The 25,869-nt window shown below is 34.7% G+C and overlaps 1 long non-coding RNA gene across 2 annotated transcripts in view; it reads left to right on the top strand.

Annotated features, from left to right (window-relative positions):
- The window catches only part of LOC125776442 (uncharacterized), a 28,397-nt gene extending 5,851 nt beyond the window's left edge, over positions 1–22,546 (top strand). For both annotated transcript variants that reach the window (XR_007421714.1, XR_007421715.1), the window contains exon 2: positions 22,347–22,546. This is a non-coding gene — a long non-coding RNA (uncharacterized LOC125776442). The remainder of the gene's footprint in view (positions 1–22,346) is intronic.
- Positions 22,547–25,869: the final 3,323 nt, after the last annotated feature.

The raw sequence follows: 25,869 nt of genomic DNA, 5'->3' as shown, positions 1-25,869 counted from the left end.
CTCTGATATCATTGTTTAATGATTTATGTGTAAATTAATAAAATTTTTTGCCACAAAAGATCAAAATTTCAAACAATACATCATGACACTTTTCATTCATATTTAATCCAAAATTATGGCGCAGTGTCAACAAAATACATATATAGTACATACATAGCACTATATACTCATATCTATGTTAACAGAATTCGAAAACACATTCATGCTAGCTTATGGGGAGGCGGTAACCGAAACGAAATGAAATAAATTCGCCAATTTGAAAGCGGTTCAAGCGCGACAATTTATACTTGACTCGGATGCATTTTCATGCGACGTTTTACGCATAATGTTCGGTGTTTTAGCTCCAGTAACCGCATTTTAGCCACAAACACGGGACGCATTTGATAAACCAGTGGGATTTTAAAATTCCTCGTAGCAATGTTGCAGCTTTGCCTCATGTCATATTCAACACTGACAAGTTTCATCAGTTTTTTTCAGTTTTTTTAAACCTTTTCTTTCCACCTCCTAAAAATTCATAGCCCACTTAATCCAATTTTCGAATTTTCAACCTTAAATATAGAAATTATGTAAAACTATAAACTAAATAAAAATGCAGCCCTAAATTATGGATTCTACCAGCTACCCCCTTGCATGCTCCTACGTTGAGTTCCATTAATCCAAAACTGTCACAAATGTGTGTGGGTATTGTGAATATTTACCCATGACATTTTGGCACATATTGAATTTAGTAATGTGGACAAATGCACGCGAACCCCAATGTCACAGCAAACAAAGCTGACAGCAACGTGCGTAAATTAACTTAAACATTTGGACGTATTTACGCAATATGTATGCGAAGTTGTGTATTTACATATGTACCCATGTGTAGAAATGGACGTACTTTTAAACCCTGCGAGTAAAATTTGGTCTAATTGAGGGTACCCAGGAACAATTCTGTTGGCTTTTGAAATTATAATTACCCAGTGATTTTGAAAATGATTGTAATGCTTACTCTTAAACCTTACCGAAAAATCTGAAGATATGACAAAAAGTATCGTGAAAAGCACGTCTTTAAATTGTAATCCAGCAATTGCTGATAATAGTTAAAAATTTGGAGTAAATACAAAAGGGACCATGCTTTTCAGCTTCAAGAAGTATTTATATGCATACTAACATACATATATGTATGTATACATACAAATGCGTCTTAAGGATTTCCGCTTTCCCATTAAACCATTTCCCAAACACGCCAGGCTCTGATTATGCGCCTTCGGAGAATTCGATGTTGTTGGCTTAGTGCGAAGGCACAACTATAGTGTTATAGTGTTATTGTTGTTGTTGTCTTATTCAAATCATATGTGGGAGTAATACTACTGGCTTCACTGCGTTATTGGTCGCTTTGTTCTCGCCGCTCACCATGAATGTAAGCAATTGTCGGCAAACCAACGAATATCACAATCCATTGGACATTCTCAACTAGCTTTGAATGCGATTCAATGTGTGCCAAGCAGAACGCCAACACTAACAATTGCATTATTGCGTAGGCACGTAGGATTATATGAAGACACACCGTGGAGAAATTCGTCAGGTCACAATTAGTAGAGTTCTAGTTTTCGACCCACTATTACTGGTCATGTGCGCGGTAATTCAGTTCCACAACAAGAATTTATGCCTTCCACTTTTATTTCAATTATACAATAAATTTTCAGAATATAGTACAGAACTGGTTTGATTAGTTTTGAATTTTGAAAATATCTGATATGAAGCTTTGAGGCTAAAATATCTGAAGAAAATCAGGTCCTCGTTTAACAACGAAAAGTTAAGGGATAAACACAAATATGATAAAATAATCCCCGAATTATTATGGATAGGCAAATGCTTGGTGCTTTCGACTTAGTCTCGTAAAAGCCGGAAAGTCTAGGAGGAAATATGATATGATTCAATTTTGTTATCCTCCAACATTTCCAGATAAGGCCGCATTGGCAGAGTGCTGATAAACGGTTAGGAAACTAACTTTAACGACATGTTATATTTTACCTAGTAAATAGAAAAGACTTCGTGATAGCTCAACAAACAGTACAATTAAAGGCCGAAGGAAACCAATTATCAATCATATTTATTTCACTTTTTCAATTCGAAAACATGACCACAAACTGAAAACTTTCTGGAAAAATGAAAAAAAAGTCGAACTCCAGTAATGAAATTATTCTGAGAAATAAACACGCTGAAACTGAAGTCAATTTACATTAACTTGCGAAAATCATATAAAATGTCAAAAGGAAATGAGTTAAGCTGTTGCCTTCACTTTTCTGTCAAAAATAGCGAACCTGTGGGCATTCTGCCAATACTATACTTCACTGGAAATATTAAAAGTATTTTTAAAATTGCAAATTGAGTTTCACTAGAAAGGATATACACATTACTATATATAATATTACATTCAGTTAATGGCTAGTGACGTCTTCACCAAAGTTGATTGTATGAGATTGATGTGGGGATGAAGGTACTCTTCAATTAACATTAATATAAATATTTAAAAATTATTAATTGTTTACAGCCTTGAGCAGAAGCGCCAATTACTCTGTAAACTTTTATGTAGAACTTTACAAACTCCAACAAACAGAAACATATCACAAGTATCTTTTGAATAATGGAAGTGTTATTCTACTATTTTTATCTTTCTTAATAATAGAGAGAAGCTAATAGAACAGTCTACATTGAGAATATAATAGTTCAATCAAAATATACATATATTATTGTATAACAAAATCACTCATATAAGATAAGCGAATGGTCACATTTTTCTATTAAATTTATGAACCCTTTGGATTAATTGCAACCTACAAGAGACCGCTATGCATAAACGAGATCATGAATCCTTATAAACTTCCGCATTTTAATTATGCACGCAGCGGCCGGAAGCGTTTGTTGTCTCGGGTGGATCAACTTACTGGTACTTAGCAACTTTTCACTCTCCAATAGTTATTGATTTTAATAGATTTTCTTCCAAAGAAAATTGTTCCATTAAATGAAAAATATTTTTAGGTTTTAATATATATGTATATACATGACCTCGCATCTCGTAACGTTGGCCTACACAAGTTTCTTTGCTTGATTATGTTGCCTTGCACAGCTTGTCCTTTACTATAACGCTTAACAGCGCAACAATAGAGCAGCAGCTGGTTGTTTGTGTTGTTGGCATACGCGCAAGCGGAAGTACTTAAGCATAGCACAAACGGAAGTAAACGAAACTAAAGTTGAGTACTGCTTGTTTTACCGCTAAAAGAGTTCAGCAAGCGGTTTCAGGCATGTGTGTGTGTGTGTGTGTGTGGATAGATTGCATACCTTATGCTATGAGCTAAGTTTCGTCTCATTCATGTGGTTTTCGGGTGGTTCGTTTGTTTATGGTTAGTCTTTTTGCGCCTGCCAACCGCCTGCTTAGTACTTACAGCCCACAACACGCTCCGCGCGCACGCCGCGTCCGTCTCGGCTTTGATATGCAAAACAAGTAGCAACATCACTGCCTTCTCCGTTATTATGCAACGCTTTTTGTATTACTCTTTTGCTTGCAATTTCTCGCAATTTTTTGCTTGTCTTTAGCACCCTCCCTCGTTATACCGCGCTCTACCGCTGTCGCACGACTTGAATTTCAAGTTTCCCCTTGTTCACTGGGCAAACGCAAACAAGCCGCGCGCAAAGCGGAACTGAGGGCGAGTTTCGACAGGATGTACTATTCTGAGTTTTATGCACTTTTATTACTGTAGTAATGATGATTTCGTAGTTGTTGTATACTTTGTTGTTGTTTTCTGTTTTCAGTTTTTGGAGACTATTGTGCAAGTAAGGGCGTTAAGTAGTAGCCAAGTGGCCAAGTCGGCAGCGAACACGGACGACACGTCTCCAACCGTGTTCACGACGACCATCCAACGCGGCAACAACGGCGCCTTCGTGTAAATATTAAAGGAAAACAAATTATTTTCGGGCTTAAAGTGTTGGCAGCGCTTCTAAAATGTAAACAACAACTACAACGAGTACCCTAGACTGGTTTTGGTTCTGCTGCTGCTGCTGCCTTGCGGTTTTGCACTTTTCTGTTTGTATGTATTTACACGAAAGTAATTTTCTTGCTGTTTTATTCTGGTAAAGGCTGCATGCACTTGAATTGCATTTACATTTTTGGCAGCTTTGTAAAAGGAATCGCAAGGCAACAAAGGCCCTACACTTCTAAGAAAATGTTGAAAATAATTACGAAAAGCGAATCCAAAAAGTTGGAAAATCTTCAGCAAAAGCATTCCATTCAAATTGAAGTGCAATACACTTCTTCTAAATCAAAGCTTTAGTTGAAATTATTCGTTGGAGTGCGAATTAAATCGCTAAATTGCGAAAGGGATTGTAGTGTTTCCGATGTACTTTGAGTTTCGCAAATCAGCAGATTGCAGTAACAATGTCTATTGTTATACAGAAGCTGTGGCAGTTAAAATTTCCATAAAATAAATCAGGACTTCACTCCGAGTATACCAGATTCAAAGGTGACGCAATTTTAAAACTCAAAGTTAAACCCTTTTTTGCGACAATTTTTGAGTTACACCAGCATTCTTTCGAAAATCTACGCTTCTTGCCTTCCTCTTAAAACTGAGTATAAGAGCATAAGAAAGTTTGAATCGACTTCAGGTCGAGGAAATGATCTTTGGATTTTATAACAAGGCCATCTTCACTACTTGGAAAAACCTGAAAAATAACTACAATTTTCAGTGGTTGCGTATTGATATCGAACTGGTAGAGTAGCTATACCATAAGTGGTGCAATAAACGATGAAACATATGATTTGGCCAAGCTTAAAGCTCAAACAACTAACATACTAGGTTGTTCAATAAGTTTTGTCGTTCGATAAGGACACTCTTCATTCATTCCTTGCTTATAAGCCATTTAATGGCGCCGTGTCACAGTATTTTTTTACAATGGAAAATTTTAATAACGGTCAGTGATAAAATTCTTATTTTTTGAAGGTGTAGCACCAAAAGAAATTCACGAACGAATGTTAAAAGTGTATAATGATGGTTCACCTACAATTAGGACAGTAGAAAGATCCACGTGAAGGGCGTCCAAAAATCGTTTCAACCCCAGATATCATAGCCAAAATACAGGATATGGTTTTGAAAGATCAATTTACTTAGGAGGATGCTGGATACGCTCTACACATCTCATTAGGCGGTGTAAACCATATTTTAAGTGAAATTTTGGGTTTTAGAAAGCTGTGTGCACAATGGCTGCCACATTTGCTAACAATGGAACAAAAACACATTCGAATGCGACTCTCTAAGCAACATTTGGAGCGTTTTAAAAATGATAAAGTCGATTTTGTGCGTCGATTCATCACTATGGATGAGACTTGGGTCTATTATCATGATCCTGAGTCAAAATAAGAGGCCAAAAAAGGTGTGAACCTGATTGTTCGGCTTCGAAACGAGTTCGTGTACGGAAATCGGCCAAGAAGGTTATGGCATGAGTTTTTTTTGGGATGCAAGAGGAATTTTTTTTTTGTAAATTACTTGCAAACTGGAAAAACAAGTAATTCTGAATTGCAATCCTTTGGACCAGTTGAAGGAAAAATTCGTGAAAAAAACCCGCTTTGCAGAAGAAAAAAATCGTTGTTCATCAGGACAATGCACCGTGTCACAAGAGCATTTTGGCAATAATCCATGAAGTAAAGTTCGAATTGCTGGAACTTCTACCGTATTCACCAGGTTTGGCCACCAGCGATTTCCAGTTGTTTTCAGAACTCAAAAAATTTATGCGTGGCAGGCGCTTTTCATCAAATAAAAAGGTCATAACGGCTGTTGGAACGTATTTTGTAGAGCTTCCGGATTCTCACTTCAAGGACGGGATCATTGAAGCAATAAGATATGAATATTTCTTCATAGCATTCAATGATTTCATATCAATACGAGTATAGTCACTAGATATATATATGTTGGAAAAATTACTTGAATTTCGTACAAGAGAAAAACAGATAAGTGAATATTAAAGTATGAAATCATAATTTTATACAATGTGTACATTACTATCTATTTAGAATGCAAATATAATTTTTGCAAATTTATTGAATTTTGTAAAACTCTCTGGCAACTCTTGCGAGCAACTCGCGTGAAAACTAAATCTCTTCACTGACGCGCTGCAACTAAACATCTTACCCAACTTCCAAAGTCGCGAATTCTCAAAATATTTTTGTTGCGTTATTATAGTGGATACGCCTAGGCGTATGAGTTATGTATATGGGAGCTCTGGTGGAATGTGAATTTCTTATTTATTATTAGCAATATTGTCTAAAGCAATTCTTTGGTTTAAAGTGAAAATATTAAGCCAGTTTAATGTAAAGTGAAAACTTGCAGATTTAGTCTCAGCGTGTACAGTCATGAGCCAAATTTTGTTAAAATATTATATAAATGTTTACTGATTGATAAACGTGATTATGTTCAGCAAAATGGGTTTCTTCTACAACGTCTTTTTATTTGAGCACATAATTTCACATGCTATTGCGTTGAGGCCTCAATGGCATAACAAAATAATGATATAAAAGCAACTTCAGCGCCTAAAAGTTATTTTGCTTCAAAGGTTAGGAATTTCCAACATTTTAATTAAATTTTCCAAAGTATTATAAATCACACAATTGACTCTTAAATTTTGACTGCTCATTAAAGCGCAATATCCTTCATTGACATAGCGATTATAGCCCAACGCAAGAAGCCCCGGAAACGACTTTTTATTTGCATATTAACATAATTTTGAACCGCTTCGCCAAGAGACATAAAAAAGCAACTTTAAGGGTCCCGCAGGCGGCGGTCAAAAACATAAAGCAAATAACTTTTAGTGGCATTGCATTTATTAAAATAATTAAAATATTATTACATTAAAATGTATGCAATAAAATGAAAAGTAAAAGATTGAATAAAAAGGAAATGAAAAGTAGCGAAGCAAAGATCAAACAACTAAGCGAAAAGCCAACCGAAATTTCGCTGAGAGCCTACACATTAACACCCATTAACCTCTTCGCTGGCGATAAACGGAGCGCGAAATGAAAAACACAAACAAAACTGACGACCAAATAGCGCAGAATTTTTAAAGAAATTGTTAACTAAGCGAAACGCCAACGACATGACACCAAAGCGTGTCAGGCAAATACGAATATTATGTGTAACAACGGTTTCGGCGACCATGTCTGGCCATTTGAAAGCGCGCCAACGCAGCGAAGAAAGGAAAAAATGTGTAATTAAATTTTAAAATTTGTTGACCGCAACGTGCTGAGCATGCAAATGGAATTGGAAATTGGACAACGCATAGCAGAGCAGGCCAACAATGGCAGTTGTGAACAAAAACCCACAACAGTGTGGCACGGAGGGCAAAAAAGGAGGGTGCAACAAAAATTAAAAAGCGCAGTTAAACGCGGCTGAGCCGTTTCACGCGACATCACAGTGTAAGCAACAGCTAAATATAGTAGTGCGAAAATGCTTGCTGATCATATTATGTATGAGTGGCAAGGAGGGGACTTAAAAATGAAATTTTTCGCTAAATAGAAATGTGCAAGGGTATACATGTTTAAATGGTATATATGTACTTCTACATAAAAAAGTCAGATTTTTGCTTGATATTAAAAAGGCGTTGATTTATGCAGAAAATTCAAGTGTGTATGCACATATATTAAATACATAAAATAAATTCTTGTATTAGGGTGTGCCTAATTTACACAAAAAATAATTTTCAACAGATTTTCCTATATGAGTACAGTTGAAAAAATCCCATATTATATTTACGCTATAATGCAGGATTTTTAAACATGATTTTAATGGAAGCAGATAGAAGAAAATAATAAAATTTGCCCTCAGAGATTTTTTTCTCACTTTTATCGCCTCTTGGTAGCTTCTAAATTTTTACTGAAGTACTGAAATAGTATTAATTATTATTTTCAAGTTTATGGACAACCCTAATGCTCAGGTACTAACCTATATTGCTATATAAATTCATCTTTTTGAGGGATTAAATATTTTTTTTTTTTGTTGTTTTCAACATGAAAGTAGTTTTGGTACCCTTGAGAAGTGTTAAAATCTTGTTTTAAACGAAAAAAAGCAACAAAATAATGTTTAAACCAACTGAATCACTTAACTTAAAAATCGATTGTGTTATATTAGCGTTTCTGCATTCATAGAGGGAAGAAAATAATTATTTGAATCCCTAACGGGTTTTAAACCGCCTCCAAACAGCTCCAACATTTCTAACTCAAGTAATAAAATAAGAAAGATTAAAATAAATTTTATATTTTTTAGAACAACCCTAATATATGGATACATATTATATATTTACAAATGCTTACATATGATTTATCAAGTAAAATTTGTTGCTTTCGTTGCCCGTCGTGCGGCAAGTGTGGTTGATTGCTGTACCAACAGTCGCTTTAAAAAAATATATTTATAGTCATACAAATACACGCACACATGCTCACATATAAAAGTATATATGTGTTGCATTACACTGCGCATCGATTGCACTATTAAAAGCATCCGTGCTGATGCTGATGCTGATGCCCATGCCGATGACCAATGGCAGTTGCCGACGGCCAGTTGCAGCGTCAACGCTTCTGTCAGTGCCAGCAGCCCAGCGATTTGCATATTCGTTTGTTCCTGGAAACTGTGATATTTTTACCGCTAGCAGTTGCAATATAACGATTGTTCATGTCCCGACTCCACAGCCACCAATTCGTTTGGAGCGCCGTTCATGGGTAATACTGGCCGTTGGCAACCAGTAACTAAAAGCCGCCACAAATGCTTGCATAAAGCTATTGATTGCAGGTTGCAAGATACGTATGGCTGGAAAACAGTGCATGGTGACATTGATTTAACCGAAAAATTTAATAAATGCTTCGATCGAAATTGTCGGCAAAAACTATTGTCAGAGGATGAACTAAATATTCCAGCATAAGACTTGGTGATACATTCGATTGTCGAAGACTTGTATGTAGGCGCTTAATTGCTCTGCGTAATTACGACATGTTAATTTGTTGGTTCGATTTCCGGTCCAATTTCATAACGAAATGACAGTTGCCGCTCATCGTGTGGATTCATCAGCGGTTCAGTATTTCCTTTTAAATTTGAGATGCTTACAAATACTATACATATATCATTCAAAATATAACGTGAGTTCTTAGGCAATTAATTAATGTCTGTCCAACTCACCATTCCCTCTGGAAAGAAGGGTCTGTTTTCGGAGCGACTTCTTCTTTAAGCCTTCAACTAACGTTTTACAGAGAAAATATCAATGAAGTTTCAAAAATTATTCGGCTTCATAGCTTATCAGAGACATTTCCACCGCACATCTACTGTTTTTCCTCTGAAGTTGCTGAATAGCTATAAAATGAGCTAACTTTTTAAGCATCATACCAGTCAAAGGAGGTGGAAATATAGAAAGTGCATACTAACCGATCATTTTCAGTACATATTAAACAGATGAAATCCTAAATAATACTTAAGCAATTTTTTTAGAATATTATAAAAGAATAGACAAACTTTTCGAAGAATGCAGGCATTTGCATTCATTTTTTATTCTTTTACATGACTTTTTTTACTTCGGTTGTTTCGTAGTTTGTCTATTTTATGATGTGATTTGGAACATCAAAACTATAGATTCTCAACAATAACTCTTAAGAAGCTTTTTTGGATTAAAATGTAATAAGTCATCATAAATCTTTAAATAAAAGCCAGTTATTTGTCAAAAGCAATTCCACTGTACCCTTTGCAAGTCGGCATACATATAAGTGTATAAGAAGAAGTGCGTATTCTTCTCACTTGTATGTATACGTTATGTACGTTGCAACATTGGTGAAACTCCATTTTGCAGCACATGTGGCAGCGAATCACCAATACAATGTTGCAATATATTTTATTACCATTGGCAATGCATTTCACTGAAGTTTCATTTTATTCAGCAACAGTTTGGATTATCGTTTGCCACCACAATTGCTATTGTTTGCGCGCCACATACCGCTCTACATACGTGCAGATGCATATGCAGTGGGATACTTTCAACAATTGCATTAAAAGTAGCAATCTCAGCAACTTGCAACACAGCCACATTTCATTTCTTACCACAGTTAAACAATTTTTTATTGCCATCCCATTGCCGCATTGCATAGTAATTGAGTTGCAATTGCTTTTTTAACTTTGTTTTCTGCTGCTGTTGTTTTTTTTTGTTGTTTTGTGACTGTACTTTTGTATCGTTTATTCACAAGTTTGCAGTTTTCTGCCACGCGTCGTTCCAATAACTCTGACAAAAATGTATAGATTACAGTCGCGCATCCGTTTCATACGCGAACCGCATCAACATCCGTTGCAATAAAGAATAAAATAAATGCAGCGCTATCACTGGCAGACGTTGCAGGCACAGCGAAATTGTTTGGTTATTAAATGGCCAAATGTATGCTTGTTCGTTACTGTTCATGTGTGTGTGTGTGTGTGTGTACATATACCTACATACGAAGCAGGATGTCATTACACTTCCGTCACATTTGCAATATTATTTTTTGTTGTAGTCATTTTTTTTTTTTATTTCAGATATATCAATGGCAGTGTTGTTCTTATTATTGCTACCGCTTGGCTGTTGTGCGCTGATTGTTGCTCAACTGCTGATTGGATCACATAGGGGTTGCGCTGGAAGTGTCACAAAAGTTCGATAAAAAATTGTGCTTTTTTCGTCGCTCATTTTCATTAAATGAGTTGCTATATACGTAGAGGCAAACATATGTTTGTTCGATTAATTATTTTCGTAAATATCGCGTACCGCAGCAGCATGACTGCGCTCAAACGAATATTGTGGTGCTTGTTGCCGTGAATATTCTTCGCATTTCTTTGGAGAATGCTGCTGAGGTGATAGTACTTGGCCGGCCCCAAATCCAGAACTCTTACTTATAGAAGACTAACGCGGAAACGGTTCAAATTAGTTCTAGAAACATTTATGGTGATTCATGATTAATCTATTTTTGGACTCAAATTCATATTATCAGACACTACGGGATGGTCGTTCATAAGCAAAAAGTAAAAAAAATTGTTAAAGTCGTTTGAGATACTCTCGAAGCTCGTTTGATTTTAGGGTATTTTCCTTGAAAAAACAAGGAAAAGAGTTGAGCTGCTTTATATATTAAATTATAGTGATAAGTTTTGATGCTAAATCTTGAATTCTACCCAATTTCCGGCAGGTCTGTTTGCACGTTCAGAAATGTCGAATATGACCGTTAATAGCAATGTTAATCGTTATGATTACTTTTATTGTCATTTCGCTGTCATTATGTGCAATTATCGCTTTTGCAATTTCGTTCTTATCAATAAGAGGTCTTATTTGCGCACAGCAACAAAGCAGCAGGGAGTCATTGATTTAAGAAATTATGCGACAACAAGAAGAAAATAAAAGTGAGCAGAGAATTTTAAGATATTATTTGGTACCAGCAAAGGACTTGAAATTAAAAAAAAAAAAATATTGTGTGAAAAGAAAATTTCAAAATAACTAACTCAAGTTTCAATTTAACACAAAAAATATATAAAATTATATTAAATGCGAAAATTATAGTAAACGTAATTTTATAAAGTGAGTTTGAGAAATATCGAATCAAATAAATATGAGCACTTGCCTCGCGGATTTGTTTAGTACTTTCAGTTAACTCACTTATAAAGAAAAGCTTAAAGTTATAAATATAAAATTGCTATTAAATATATTATGCAGCTTAGTTTTGCCAACAATTAACAGAAATATAAACAGATAAATGGAAAACACGTTTATACAAATACAAGCGTACAAGCGGTTTACAACTTATGAACACCACTGCGTATGAGTGACCAACAGAATTCACAATCATATTATATTTGCGACTTGGCATTGTTTTCATTAACTCCCAACAATTTGCATGAACCGATGTGAATGCAATTTGAACATGACTCAGCATTACAACAGCAACTGACTGAATAACTGTAGGAATGACTGAGTGACATAATAAATGAATGAAACCAGTGAATGAATGGCAGTAATGCGGCGGCAGCGCGTTAATGAAAGCCACTTATGTAAATTTTCCAGACCATTTGATTGCAGTACATTGTTGTTATTGTTTTTACGTTTTTCTGTTTAATGCGATTACATTGCGGCCTTGTTGCAATGCCAAACTCAGGCCAACTGGTTGCAGGAGTGACGAAGCGACAAAGTGTTCGGGCAAACGCTGCCTGCAGCGACTGTAATTCGCTGAATGGTTTGCCGTTCTGTTGTCGTTGTTTGTGTCAAGCAGTCAAACTGACCTTCTGCACTTCCGGTTATTTTTCCAAATGATTAATTATGCAGAGATGAAAATAAAAACAAGAATATCGTGCTCAAGGCAGCAAAGTGGGTGAAAAAATTCAAGAATATTTTAATGTAAAATTATATAAAAGTGTTTTCATAATTTACTTAACACGCTTAAAATTTAACTGTGCTTATTTCTATCCACTTTAAATCATATTGCAAAGCTAGCTGCTGGCAAAAAATGTTAATTAAAGTGTTGCAGTCAGTAGTAATGGCGTACATAATAAAGACAAACGCAAAAGGCATTTCATATGCGTAAAAAGTATTTATTAAAAAAGCGGCAACATTGGATTTATGAAAATGAAGAGTTAATGCAATAACTGTTATACCTGAATTTTAGTTTAATTCGTTGCTTGTTGAAGTGAATGCGTAATGAATATGCAGCTAATTATATATAGCGCGCACATACATACAATCCAAACACGCATCTAGCCCCCACACCTCGCAAAAACAAATTATAAAACGCCACTTTGTTAAGCGAAAAACTGTAATAAAACCAGTTTACATTCGCAAAGGTATGTATGTGTGTGTTAGTGTGTTTTGCCTCGCAAAGCCATAAAATTAATTTTGTGCAGTTAAGTTAAATTTTAAATTACAACATTATATTATTTATAAATTCATAAAGTACAATAATTACAAAGCGTGGAAGACCAAAAAAAGTACGTTAACACAGTTGCATTATTCATAAATTAATATAATTTATAACGGCATAATGCAATTATGAATGTGCGCATGTATTGTGAAGCTTCTCGTGTAAATTATTGAATATCTTTTTTATTTAGTATGTGCAATTAAATGTAGCGCAGAACCTTTTAAAGCAGATAGGAAAAATTAGCGAACTAAATAATTTCAAAAATTATGGCTTAAAAGAGGTATAAGTAAAAAATAAATAAATGTGGCAGAATATTTAACTGTTCTGTTAAGGTCTTCAATTTTATTTTACTTTTAGAATAATAATTGATTGCATTTTTCAAAAATATTTTGGAGATTTTAAAAGTTCAACAATTAAATCTCCTGGTTCCTTAGTTTTCGAAACTAAAGTATGTTCTGCCAGGCATTTAGAGAATAATAAAGAAATACTATACAAGTATTCCTGAATAGTAGCAGCCGTGCAAACCTCTTCTTGTGTATTTAACATCAATGCTTTACTCTATTCCTCGAACTCTATCATATAAACCGCTCCAGCGAAGAGTATTTATGGATCGATATACTATATTTATCCATATCTATATACTTCTAGAGTATTATATTTTTGTTCCGTGATTGAGTAAATTGTTTTGTTAAGGGGATGGAAATTGAAAAATTCTATTTTTTTTATAATTTCTTTTATATCCAAAAATAGAAGGATTTTTCAAAATTCAAATTCCGTAGTTATAGCCGCTTTACTTTCGTGGCAACTGGACTGGATTCAGCTGCAGACGAAGTTTACCTTCCAAACTGCCTCTTTTGAAGCAATCGTCATTATATATCTCGTTCTAACCAACGCATTTACTTCAAATATAGTATGAATATTCTTTATCCTATCACTTGTTGTAACAAAAAACTAAAAATTGAAGTTTGTAAGTTAATGCTTTTAAAACATTCATTCAAGACTTTATATATATAGTATATATTGAAAAGGCGAAAAAGTCTTTTTGTATTTATAATTAAAATTATTTTTTTTTATATTTCTAATGAAAATATCATCGACTTTTCAATGATAGGTCGACCAAAGCGAGGTGAATCTTTTACATCGGAATTTCCAGAACAGAAGCGAGCGAACCATTATGATTGATAGCACTGACGATATACGACTGCAATGGCATCTATTGACAAAATACGAAAAGATTTTTTCGAGTGCCCAATATTATAATTGATTGGAACTTAGCTGTGCCCTGGTTTCAATAAATTTTGTGTACATTCCAAATATTTATTATCTTTATATTCACCTATTGAAAAAACAAAACTCTGGAAATTCATGCCTCCAGACTAGAATAGCCCCTTAACATTACTTTATACTACGAGCATATAGTACTGTCAGTCACATTTATGTCAAATTTCATGTCAAAATATTCATTGGTGTTTGAGATACGTGCAGCTTTGTGAGCTGCCAAAAGTGAGTTTTTCGTTTTTTGCGATGTCGAAATTTGTTGAGCAAAGAATTTGCATTAAATTTTGTTTACGGGTTTATCAATTTTCTGCTGCGGATACGTTGAGGATGGTGCAGAAAGCCTTTGGTGATGAGGCTATGTCTAAAAAAATGTTTACAAGTGGTATAGTGAGTTCCAAGCCGGCCGTGAACGTGTCGAAGACGAAGAGCGTCCAGGGCGACCATCAACCTCAACCGACGAAGCTCACGTTCAACAAATCAAAGATTTGGTGTTGAAAAACCGTCGATTAACAATTAGAGACCTTGCTGATGAAGTTTTGGGCCTCAAGCGCGTCAAATCTCGACTGGTACCGAAAACATTGAATTTTTTGGAAAAAATTCGTGATCATTTCGCCAAAAACTCAACCCATATCGTTCCGCAACCACCGTATTCACCTGATCTGGCGCCGTGCGACTTCTGGCTGTTCACCAAGCTCAAAAGACCGCTCCGGAGACACCGTTTTTATACGATAGAGGAGATTCAAGCCGCAGCGAAGACGGAACTGAAGGCCATCCCGGAAAGTGACTACAACCAGTGTTTCGAAGATTGGAAAATCCGTTGGCATAAGTGCATTGCATCGGGAGGGGATTACTTTGAAGGGGATGAAATTGATTTGGAAGAATAAATAAAGAATTTTCAAAATAAATACAATGTCACCTTATTTTTTAGGCACAGTAGTATATTACAATTAGGTTTCAATCAATAGACATATAGTACATATATATACAACATTTAAAGACTTTTATGCTGAATCTATTTGAATTTATGTAGGTGTGGATTCGTATTTATTATAAGAAAAGTCTTTATTTTACAAAAATGTTCTTATTTTATTTTACACAAAAATGTTTTTATTTTCTTTTACAAAATGTTCTTAAAAATTTTTTAGTTTTAGTTTCAATTGGCACCGTGCTCGTCCGCGTATCGACTGACTGTCGTTTTCAAAGTCTTTGTTACCCGCTTCTATTTATAGCTGCTATATTTTAATAATGTTGAATATTGAGGCCCTTACCTTTATCTATCAATATTCGAGCTATTGTTGATCGAATTTTCTGTGGAAAGGTATACTAATATCGGTTTCTTTTTCAATGATTACATTAGGTCTACAACTTTTATTCCGCCGCTTTCCAATGGATGTCTCTAGGGTCAGGCACTTATCAACTAAATCGATTAAATCATTTTATATCAATCTTGGATATTTGTGCCAACATTAACCCAACAAAATATTTGTAGAGATCTGTTTGCATCCCAAACTTATTCTCAACTGAATATGTCACTTTTTGAGTCGAATTCTCGATATTTGCGGGAAATTTTGCTATTATTTTTAAATTCCAAGAAAAGTGCGTCCACGCTTTACTGAGGCTGACACACATAGATAATACTATTACTCTACTATTACCATCTACATATATGATTTTTATTGGGTACTAAAAAAATATAGAATTTTTGTAAAGCAACTTGTGTTAGTTTACAAAAAAATGGATCATAAAGCATTTCTTGTGTTAATTAAGCATTGCTTTTTGAGGGAATAAGAGAAAACACTTTTGGACCATTTTTATACATTAAAGCCTTAAATTTATATTATTGGAGCAAATGGTCATTTCCAAACTACAACTCTTTTTGCATGTCTCAGTTTTTTGAATTTCACTCTTTACTCTGTTCAAGAATTTGAACAACACATCAGTGTGATCTTGATACTTTTATGATTGCATGTTACTAACTGCGCTTAGGTTTGATACGATTGTCTCTCTTTTTGGACAAATATTAGATATCCTTCCGTCATCCGTTCTTTTCTGTCAATATGTTGCTCGATGCATATTCAATCACACCATAAATATACGTTACCAAAAATGTATGTCCTTTTATACACTAAGTTTGTGATGACTAAGTACAAATTGCATTCCATCTACTATGACGTCAGCTCTTGTTTAATAACGACAACAGTAAGCTGTGCAGAGAAATATTCACCTTGAAGAATTTTGTAGATTTAAAAGTCTCTATTCTTCGTCAATATATACTTATATATATATGACGCAAGACCTACTCTAAAGTTACAGTTTCCTCTTCTCGATTACAATTTCTCCAAACCCAAATAAGAAAATTTCATTTTACCATGAAAATAGTAATTCCATATTTTTTTGGCGAAACCAAGTGTTATTGCGTAAACAAGAAGCTGTCATCAAATCCCACAGGTTTAATATTAAGTACAGTTATAAGCAACACCGTAAACTCTGCTTGGTCACGGAAATAAAGTACACGTTGAGAGACTTTAAAGCCTTTGCAGCTCAATGGCTATGGCGCACAGTTGTTGGTTGTGTTGTTTTAATGCCAATGACATTAAGAAAATGACAATACCCATAATACACAACAACAAAATTAACAAGCAGAAATTTGACATGAAAATGTTTGCGCTTGAGTGTCGAGAAATTTGATGACATTTACAAGTGTCGGCGCCCGTGTCTTGTTTGACCTGATTTTGCATAGATTCGACTGGCAGGACAGCATGTCGTGCAACGGACGTGATGTTCAGCTAAAAGGTGTAGCTGTGCTTTCAAACGCAAATGTGTCTGTTATTTTAAGGTGACACGGAGACACGCAGGCATACCAATACGGAACACATACACACAAACAGACACAAGTTTTGTAGCATAGAAATTGGAAACAAGTTGCTGAGAACACAAGCAAAATTATCTATCGTTGCTTTAAACAATTCTCCAGTGGTTGGAGTGCCGTCTTTCAACTCTCTTACCTGTTAGAACTGTTGGTGTTCAGAATGAGTAACTGTATATGTATGTATCAAACTGTATTTCGTCGAATTTGTGTTGCTTTATCTTGTGGCCATCACGAAAAATGGAACACAAGAAGACGAACGCTACAAATCCCATAAAATTAATATTTATTTTATTTTATGAATTTTGTAGTTGGTAAATTAGAATTCCAAAACTTTCGAGGTAAATAAGCAAGCGCATAACCATTAGGGTGGCACGCACAAATATTAAATGAACACATTTTCAATTCACTGCCGCTATCTTCTTTGCAGAGAAAAGTTAGAAAATAAATTCACTTTTTGACTCTGGCATGTTCAAGTCCTCCCCAACGTTTAAATTTTAGTCCTACTTATGCTACTCACTGGAAAATCTGACATTCGGTCCACTTTAGCTCTTCGCTTTTGAGATCAAACTTTAAATATTACTAACATAGAACAAATCTAATATAATTAAAAAAAAAATGTCCTCATTCCAGTATGAAATCCGTGATAAGAAATATTTGTTGAGCACCAACAGCAGGAGTTCATATTTCTGACACCTCTTATGGTCACTTGCTTCACACAAACAAAAATTTACTAATATTATTCGCTCGAATTAAACGTTCATCTGCTTTCAACAGCTGCCAATTTCGGCAACAATGTACTCCAGAGAGTAGCAATTTGTAAGAAACTAAAAAAAAATACATATATACATATATTTATGTACTCGTATGTATCATACATGTGCGATTTGAGTATACTCCTGAGCAAATTCTGGTTGGTTAGAGTACCCATGGAGAGTGAATTAAGAATATGGTTTATTAGCTCTTCTACGAAAGCTTTTTCTCACAGTTCAATGCCATAATACCCACAATGCTATCTTAAAATTCGGTCAAGTGTAGCTCATAACTTCGAACAGCCGCCTTATATCCCCTTTGTGGATGTTAATACTCCGAATATCCTGCCTTCGGTCAGGAGTTACATCAATGAAATTTATTTAGCGACTAAAATGCATGTAACTTAAAATCAGCATGGAACTGGAATTTGGCGTAATTGTTAATAATTTTTTTAAGCGACTTCAAATGGCGATGTTATGCGAACTACAACACGAACAACATTTGGAACTTTAGGAACGCAAAAGATATTTATCACATAAAGACCATTGGAACTTTAAAACGTTCGAAAGAACAAAATCCGATGCTTCGAGGCCAAGAAGAGAAATCGTGAGCTAAGTCAGTCATCAGCTGACTAAAATATTGGTATTCTAAGACTTTGTCTTTTCTGAAGATTTTTTCGAAAAGAACTATCACTAAGTTTTCTAAAACAGTTTATGCCTATTATAAAGGAAATGACATGGACTTCGCTTTTATCTGGTAAGTTTCACAGTTTCCTATTATACAGACAATGAATAATCGAGACACTTTCGAAAGGTAGCAAGATATGTACATAAATCTCAAATTTTATCTTCCTCTATTTTCATGACAAACTGACCTACATACATACGTAACGTAACGTTGGGAAAAGTTTTTACTGTTTTAATAATAACAATAACTGCTTCAACGACAGCTTCGTTCAATACTTTCTTGTATAATTGCCGGCTAAGTGCGGTCAGCTTACTTCACTTCACTTCAAGCACTATGCTCTAATTTGAATCTAAAAAACACACTCTTTAACTACCTGCATATCCTGCAAAATAATTTTTAAATTTCTTAAGTTTCCCCCTTAAGTTAAAGTGTGCTCACTATTTGATTTGTTTGTTGCAATTTGAAATTTTAATAGTTACTTATATAATTGTTTTAAATTGCAGTTTTTATTTAGCTGTCAAATCGGTTTCTTGTTTCACATCACTTTGCAATAAATTCCACGAAATTGCCAATTACTCACAGCTATTTTTTAGTGCATTTTCGCCGTATTTGCATTAATCTGTTTGCGTTTCTGTGTGTGTGTGTGAGCGCATAAAAACTTCTGTTTATTAAAAAAAAATGCTTTTGACGCACATTTATTGGCACGTAAAGCCGTTGTCACAAAGTAATTTAAATTGATGCGTAAATTCCAACACAGACTTTGATGTAACGATTTTCATTTAATTGTTTATACTTTATTTGGCTCGTTTATATTTTTTAATGCGCAAAATTGCATTCGCCGTCATTAAGCTCTTAATTGCAAAATGTGTATGTAACATTGTTGTTGTTGTTTTTTGTGAGCGTTTTATCTGTTATTGGCGTTAGCTAATAGCGCTATCAGTATTATATTATTAAAATTTTCCACCGATTGGGCGCATTTTTAGCTCAGCTCTTAAACAAAAAAACAGCATTTTGTTATAATTTAATAGTGCAGGCAACACATAATTGATATTTTGAAAATGTTGCAACTGCCATTTCTTCATTTTTCAATGAATTAAAGTTTTAGATTCATAAATTGTGAAATGCGAGCAGTTAAACATATTTTACTATTATATTTTTGACGAAATTTCATATACTGTAACTTTGGAGGGCAGAAACTGCTTTCCATAATGCCAAAGCAACTTCTTGGCATCTAACAGCAGTGTTCGTTGGTAATATAGCTTCCGAAATGTTTCATAAACACGAATGTTTCTAACTACCAAAGTTATCTTAAACCGAATGTTGGAAAAATGAGCTGTAAGCAGTAAAAGTCAGGTGTCTAAACCTTACTGCTGGCGCTTATTCCAACTTATTGTTGTTGTACACATTTCCATCAAGGCTCAAATTTTAAATGAAAATTATATTTTAGATAATCACAGTGAAAATTTAGCTAACTTTATTAAATGTTTGAAAACACACTTTACGTGTACATACATACATACATATGTATATACTTATAGACTCCTAAGTATGTTGATTATTCGTTAGCTCTGACACTGGACACAACTTTTCCTGTTGTTTATTTTATTAAGCTCGTCACATCAACACATTTTCGGTATAAGCTCATAATTCAATGCAGATTTTGTTGCTAAACTTTCTTCAATCTTCCACTTAAGGTAAAACAAAAGCGCTTGAATAAGTATTCTTACAATAATGAAATTTAATTCTATTTAAGTTTTCTTATGAATATGAAAAGTTTCATTTATATATAAACTTATATATTTTTACATCGCTCCTGTCGTAAAGAACATTATTTTTTGCTTCCTAGCTGAGTTGCCAGCTCCGTGATTGACGAACTAGCCGCACGAATTTCATCAGTCAAAACCAGAAACACCCACTTTAATAGTTAAAAGGAATCAGATTTTTATCAACGATGAGCCACGAGCTAAATTTGGTTCACTTCCTATAACCCAAGTATGTATTCACAACAAAGTTTTCGAGTTGAATTCATGCAAGAAAGTATGCGACTGCTTCATTAAAGTGGTACTAACGCCATCTTCAGTGCTCGAAAACCGCTATTGGCAGGCTGCTTTTAAACACATGGGAATATGAATGAGCCGACAAGGTGTTTCGAGAGTTACAGTTACAGAACTTCTGAAATCGCAGCTTTCGGGGGAAATTCAGGGGATAACATGGCTACGAAAAATTCAGCTTTATGCCTTCGTAAAAGCACGAATCGTTACATCACTGAAAGCACCGCTTTAGCGAAACATATTGAAGCACAAATGTATATCATTTTCAAGCGTCACTTTATTGAGTTTCGCTTATGTAAATTTGTTCCCCACCAGTGCTGTAAAAAAGGCACAGAAATCAAAAAAAAAATATTCTTCTTTAAAAGCTGCCAAAGCCCACCGAAGTTAATATGACAAATACAACTAAAGAACTCTGAAATAATGAAAAGAAAGTAGACAAACCCAGCCTCTATTAAGCTAAAAGCTAGCTGAAGAATCTGTTTTACCCAAGTTAGAAAATATATTCATATTTATCATGCTCAATTGCTTCCCTGCTTGTGCTCGTTAGTTTCGTGGCAATAATGCGACAAGTACATGTTTGCTTAATTTTTATTCAGCTCAGAAGTAAACAATGTCAATTTAAACTTTTTGTTGTTATTTGTTTTTACATTTGATTGCAATTAGCCGTTTCATTTTATAATTTCACTTGCATAAAGACACTTTTTGGTGTTTGTAATCTTTAGACATTAAAAAAATAAAAATAGATATTTTGTCAACATGAATTACGAAAATTTTAATTCTAAATAGTAATTCACAATTAAGTAATAATATAAATTAAGTGCATCCGGTATAGGATATCAAGAAATATTTCTCTGTCCATATCGAGGTGAAAGCTGAGAATCTCATTTCGTTGTAGGTGTGATCCTAAATGTTTTTTTGTGGTGTAATAAGTTGCTCATATTTGTTCGTTTGATTATGCTGCAGAAATGTTTGAGGGATGATAATTTATTCAGTTTACATTTTTTATGGTATATTTTATGGTATATCTCAGCCTTTTACATTTCATAGAAAATATATTTCAGTTGGTTTACAAAACATAATTCATCCTCGAGTTCTCAGTATAGATTCAGGTCACTTTAGCAAAACCAATCCCTAGTTCTGCAGTACTATTTATAAAGTATTACTGAACCGCTGTGCGCTCCTATTTTTGGTATTTTTCCGACAGCTATTGCACCCATTTGCAGTCCACATACTCGTATACCATGAAGACCGTGAAACCGAAACATGTAAAACGATATTTTCAGGCCTTTTTCTATATATGTAAAGACCAAAAATCAGTGTTCTTCCTAATGTTGATCTATATTTATCTTTGCAATCACTTGAAAATTCCTTTAAGCCCTTTCTACCACTCCATCGGCTACCACTGCAATTACAGCTCTTACTACAGGCTCCAAAATTAATTAATATACCATATTATTAAGATTCCTCTCCCTTTTAAACTCACTTATATTTCAATCTAAAATATTATGTCACGTTCGAGAGAACCACAATGACGTCACTTGCCTAATTTGAATGATGTGAATCAATTAATAAATGAAACTCATTCAGTCATCATCAAATATCTCTCGTTATTTTGAGACCGTTTGTTTCTCTTGTGCTATATAAGCGCGTGTCTAACATGCAAGTCTTGATGACTTAACAAATCTAAATTTATTTGCTTTAATTTATTATATTGACGCAATAATGATTTTACACTTCAACCATTTTGAGTAATAGATGGAAATAAAATCAATCATTTTAGGTGATTAGGAAGCACGAAAATGCACTCAACTTCAATACAGCCATTTGGAGCCGTCAAATCAACTGCTACGGCATCCCAGCCTCGCATATACACACATGCAAATATGTAAAGACAGCACTACGGTTTCAGATGATAAACGCTTATGTATGGTACATGTAAAACGGGAAATTCATGCCCTGTAAGGAAATCTAACTTTCATTGATCAGATGACTCAGATCATACGAGTTCTTGTTTTGAGAGGAGTCTTGTGAGTTGTTAGGGGTTGGTGCTTAGGGCTCCTTGACCGACTGATGAGTAAAATTACATAGAGTCACAATAATAAACTGGGCTTTATACAGGGTAGGTATGATCGCGAAGTAAACACGTGCAGGGAATGTATTGTATATTCCTTAATTGAAAGGACTTTCCTACAGGCAACCATTCTGATGGGTAATATATACATATATTGTATATAATAGTTGACACGTCAAGGTGTTTATTGAAACTGATTGCAGATAAGTCTCAGCAGAAGGATGCGACGTCGGCAGTACAGTAATATTTCCAAATTTTACCAGCCACAAAATCACAACTTCCGCTCATAGAGATGCAAATAAACAAGTTAAAGTTTTATTCGAGCAAGGGTGGGCCTAAGGCGCTTACCAATAGATATATTGGCTTATATAGTTATTTATTAGAGTATCTATTCAACCGATGAGTTTCAGCCATTCCAACTATTACGCGAATGTTAGTTAACACTTCCATTAGTTTAGTAAATCCCAACCGTTACTCATACGCCACTTAAGAAAGTATTATGAAAGCATTCAAGTATCTGATTAAAGTGCTAAAACTGGTTGAGTTTGAAGAAGAGCATGTAAAAAGTTGAAAAATAGTTTAAAGTTCTTGTGCCACAAACATAGCTGTGTGTTTGCCTCAGGCACTGCAGCACCGGGCATTAAATTCCTGGAAAACATAGATATACGTAAACACACACATAGAAGGAGCTGAAATGAAATGTGGTAGAGGAAGGCAAATGTTCAAGCTCAGCTGCTGTTGCTTGACGATAATTGCTTGCAATTGCAACTGTATTGAAGCGTTAGCAAAATGCGGCAGCAAGTTAAACAGCTGCGCAAACAGACGCAACAGCGAGCGTAGCGAAAACTTAAAAGCACACATATGGGGGCTTTCATTTGAAGCACATCCGCACACATTTGCATATCGTTGTATGTATAGCAGATATTTTAAGGTATACATATGCAAATTATGGCTCACTTTCGACAATATTTGTTTCAAGTAGTTAGATGAGTGCCGCGGAAGCTGATTGGTATGGCATTAGTTTTGCTAAGGTATCCTTAAGCAAGGATTTTCTACAAGTAGTTGCTCAAATTTGTTACAATCTGTTGGTAATGCTTTTACCACAGTTTTGGCGTTGTTGTTGCTAGAATTGAGGCAGCTGTTATTATGTGAGGAGATGTTTGCCATTGCAACATCATACTCTGGCAACATAATGATTTACAGTTATTTGTGCTCTCATTCATTTATTTATTTATTTTTTTATTTTTTATTTTTTTTTTATTTGCCAGTTAACAACATCTATTACCTACAGCTTGATGCATACTTTGTGTTTTTTAACCGTTATAAGATGTTCCTCAGGGTACTCTTGTTTTGTTCATATAACAGTTATAAAAGTAAGGGCGTCATCAGACAGTCATATCTTTAAAATGTACGAGTACGTACCTTATAACCTACTCAGCTTTTGAGAGCTCAACCTGTCTATGGAGAAAATCTGGTATCAATATAATTGCACCCTTCTTCCAAACAGTATTAAGTCTATTTGACATACAATATCTGGAGCGAAAAAGTATGTAAACAAATCTCGACTATAGTATGAGTTAAAAAAACTGGCTAAAGAAAGTAGAAGGGGCCCGCTATTGTGTGAACTGGAATACACCATAGCTAGTGTGTCCAAGTTATGCCGAATATGACACAAATAGGCCCGTTTTATATATAAAAACCAATTATAATGATTTCTGTTTTTTTTTTCTAATCGCACTATTCCAAACACAGCGATTATCGACTCTGATGACTCTGGTGACTCAACCATACGTTTATCGAAATCTCAATAAAATAAATAAGAATACAAGTATCCATAGCCCATTATAAAAATTATTGGTTGAAAGTGTGGACTCAACACACCCTATATATTCTCCTGAGACAATTTTATGCGCCGGCATTGCTCGAACTTGATGCTTCCTTTCTTCTGCTTCAACCTACTCAAAACTTTTTCAAACCGTACTGCGGCTAATGTATGCTCTCGCAGCGATCTCCTTACAGGTATTGCAAGTAGATGTGTGTTGAAGTACTGGGAGGCATACAAATTCGCGCTTTTGAAGGATTTAAAATGTTTGTTGTTGCCGACAGACAACGACACCGTGAACATATGAGCATGCGAAGCGAATGACGGTAAGGAAAACCAGGTAATAGCGGTGGCTTTGACAATCAGCGCGTGTCGCAAAGCAGCCAGCAATCAAACATGCAAACAACTATAGCAACAACGGGGAGCACAATTTGAAAACTAATACCAGGCATTACGTGGAATATTCAGGCACCAATAAATGGTACGTAATACATATTCCTTGCTCCGCGGTGACAGCTAAAAATATAAACAATAAATAAGTTCTTCTAGCATACGAAATTGAATTCATTTCATTCGGAAATGAACTTCAATGGATTTTGTAGTTTTTTTTTCTGGAATCTGCGAATAAAATAATAAATCGAAAGCGTTTTCTTAAAATATCTTCGTGAGATGAAAAAATTATATAAACATAAAATCGAAATTGCGTCGATTTGATTTGATGGGCTCATATATAACGGTGAGATGTGAGGCATTAACGCGTGAATGTGCAGGTGTTAAAATACAAGAATACTTAGTGATTGTCAAAGGATATTTATAGCATTATTCCATTTTATGGCTTCAGTGAATCGGAAAAGACACAATCGTTTGATGAAGACAAAGCGTTAACTACGTGCTGAGGCAAAGTTTTGTGCAGAGGTTCCTATAGTGGAGATCTTTAAAAGGCGGTGGCCTTTTTTTGGAGTATTGGATATACATAAAATAGAATTAATTGCATTTTGATACAGTCTAAAGAAACAGAAAACATTTTATAGAATTAATCAAGCATATTTTGCGATCATATATTATTTATGAATTAATTTAGTGTCTTTATCATACCATCATTTTTTAGCTTTTTGAACTTTCTGTTTTTTGTACTCGTTTTTGTTAATTATTTGAGTCGAACTTTGCACAGTAAGGAAATAACGAGAATATTTTCCAAATTTTGTGTGTCTACAATTTTTCTGCTAGGCTATGGAGAACTTGAATATGTCAGAATGGTCGCCTAAGGCCTATTTCTACTCAAATTGATCAATAAACCTACAAGCATAGTAATTCGTTCATTAATTCACGTGATAATTATGGTACATGCTTGCATAAGTACATATATTAGTGGTTGTGTTTCCGAAACCGCAATTCGTGCATGCCCAACAT

Source organism: Bactrocera dorsalis, chromosome 2 (assembly GCF_023373825.1).
Source record: "Bactrocera dorsalis isolate Fly_Bdor chromosome 2, ASM2337382v1, whole genome shotgun sequence".
NCBI classification, from domain to species: domain Eukaryota; kingdom Metazoa; phylum Arthropoda; class Insecta; order Diptera; family Tephritidae; genus Bactrocera; species Bactrocera dorsalis.
The sequence above is the reverse complement of the archived record's forward strand: the minus strand, read 5'-3'. Positions and strand labels throughout refer to the sequence as shown.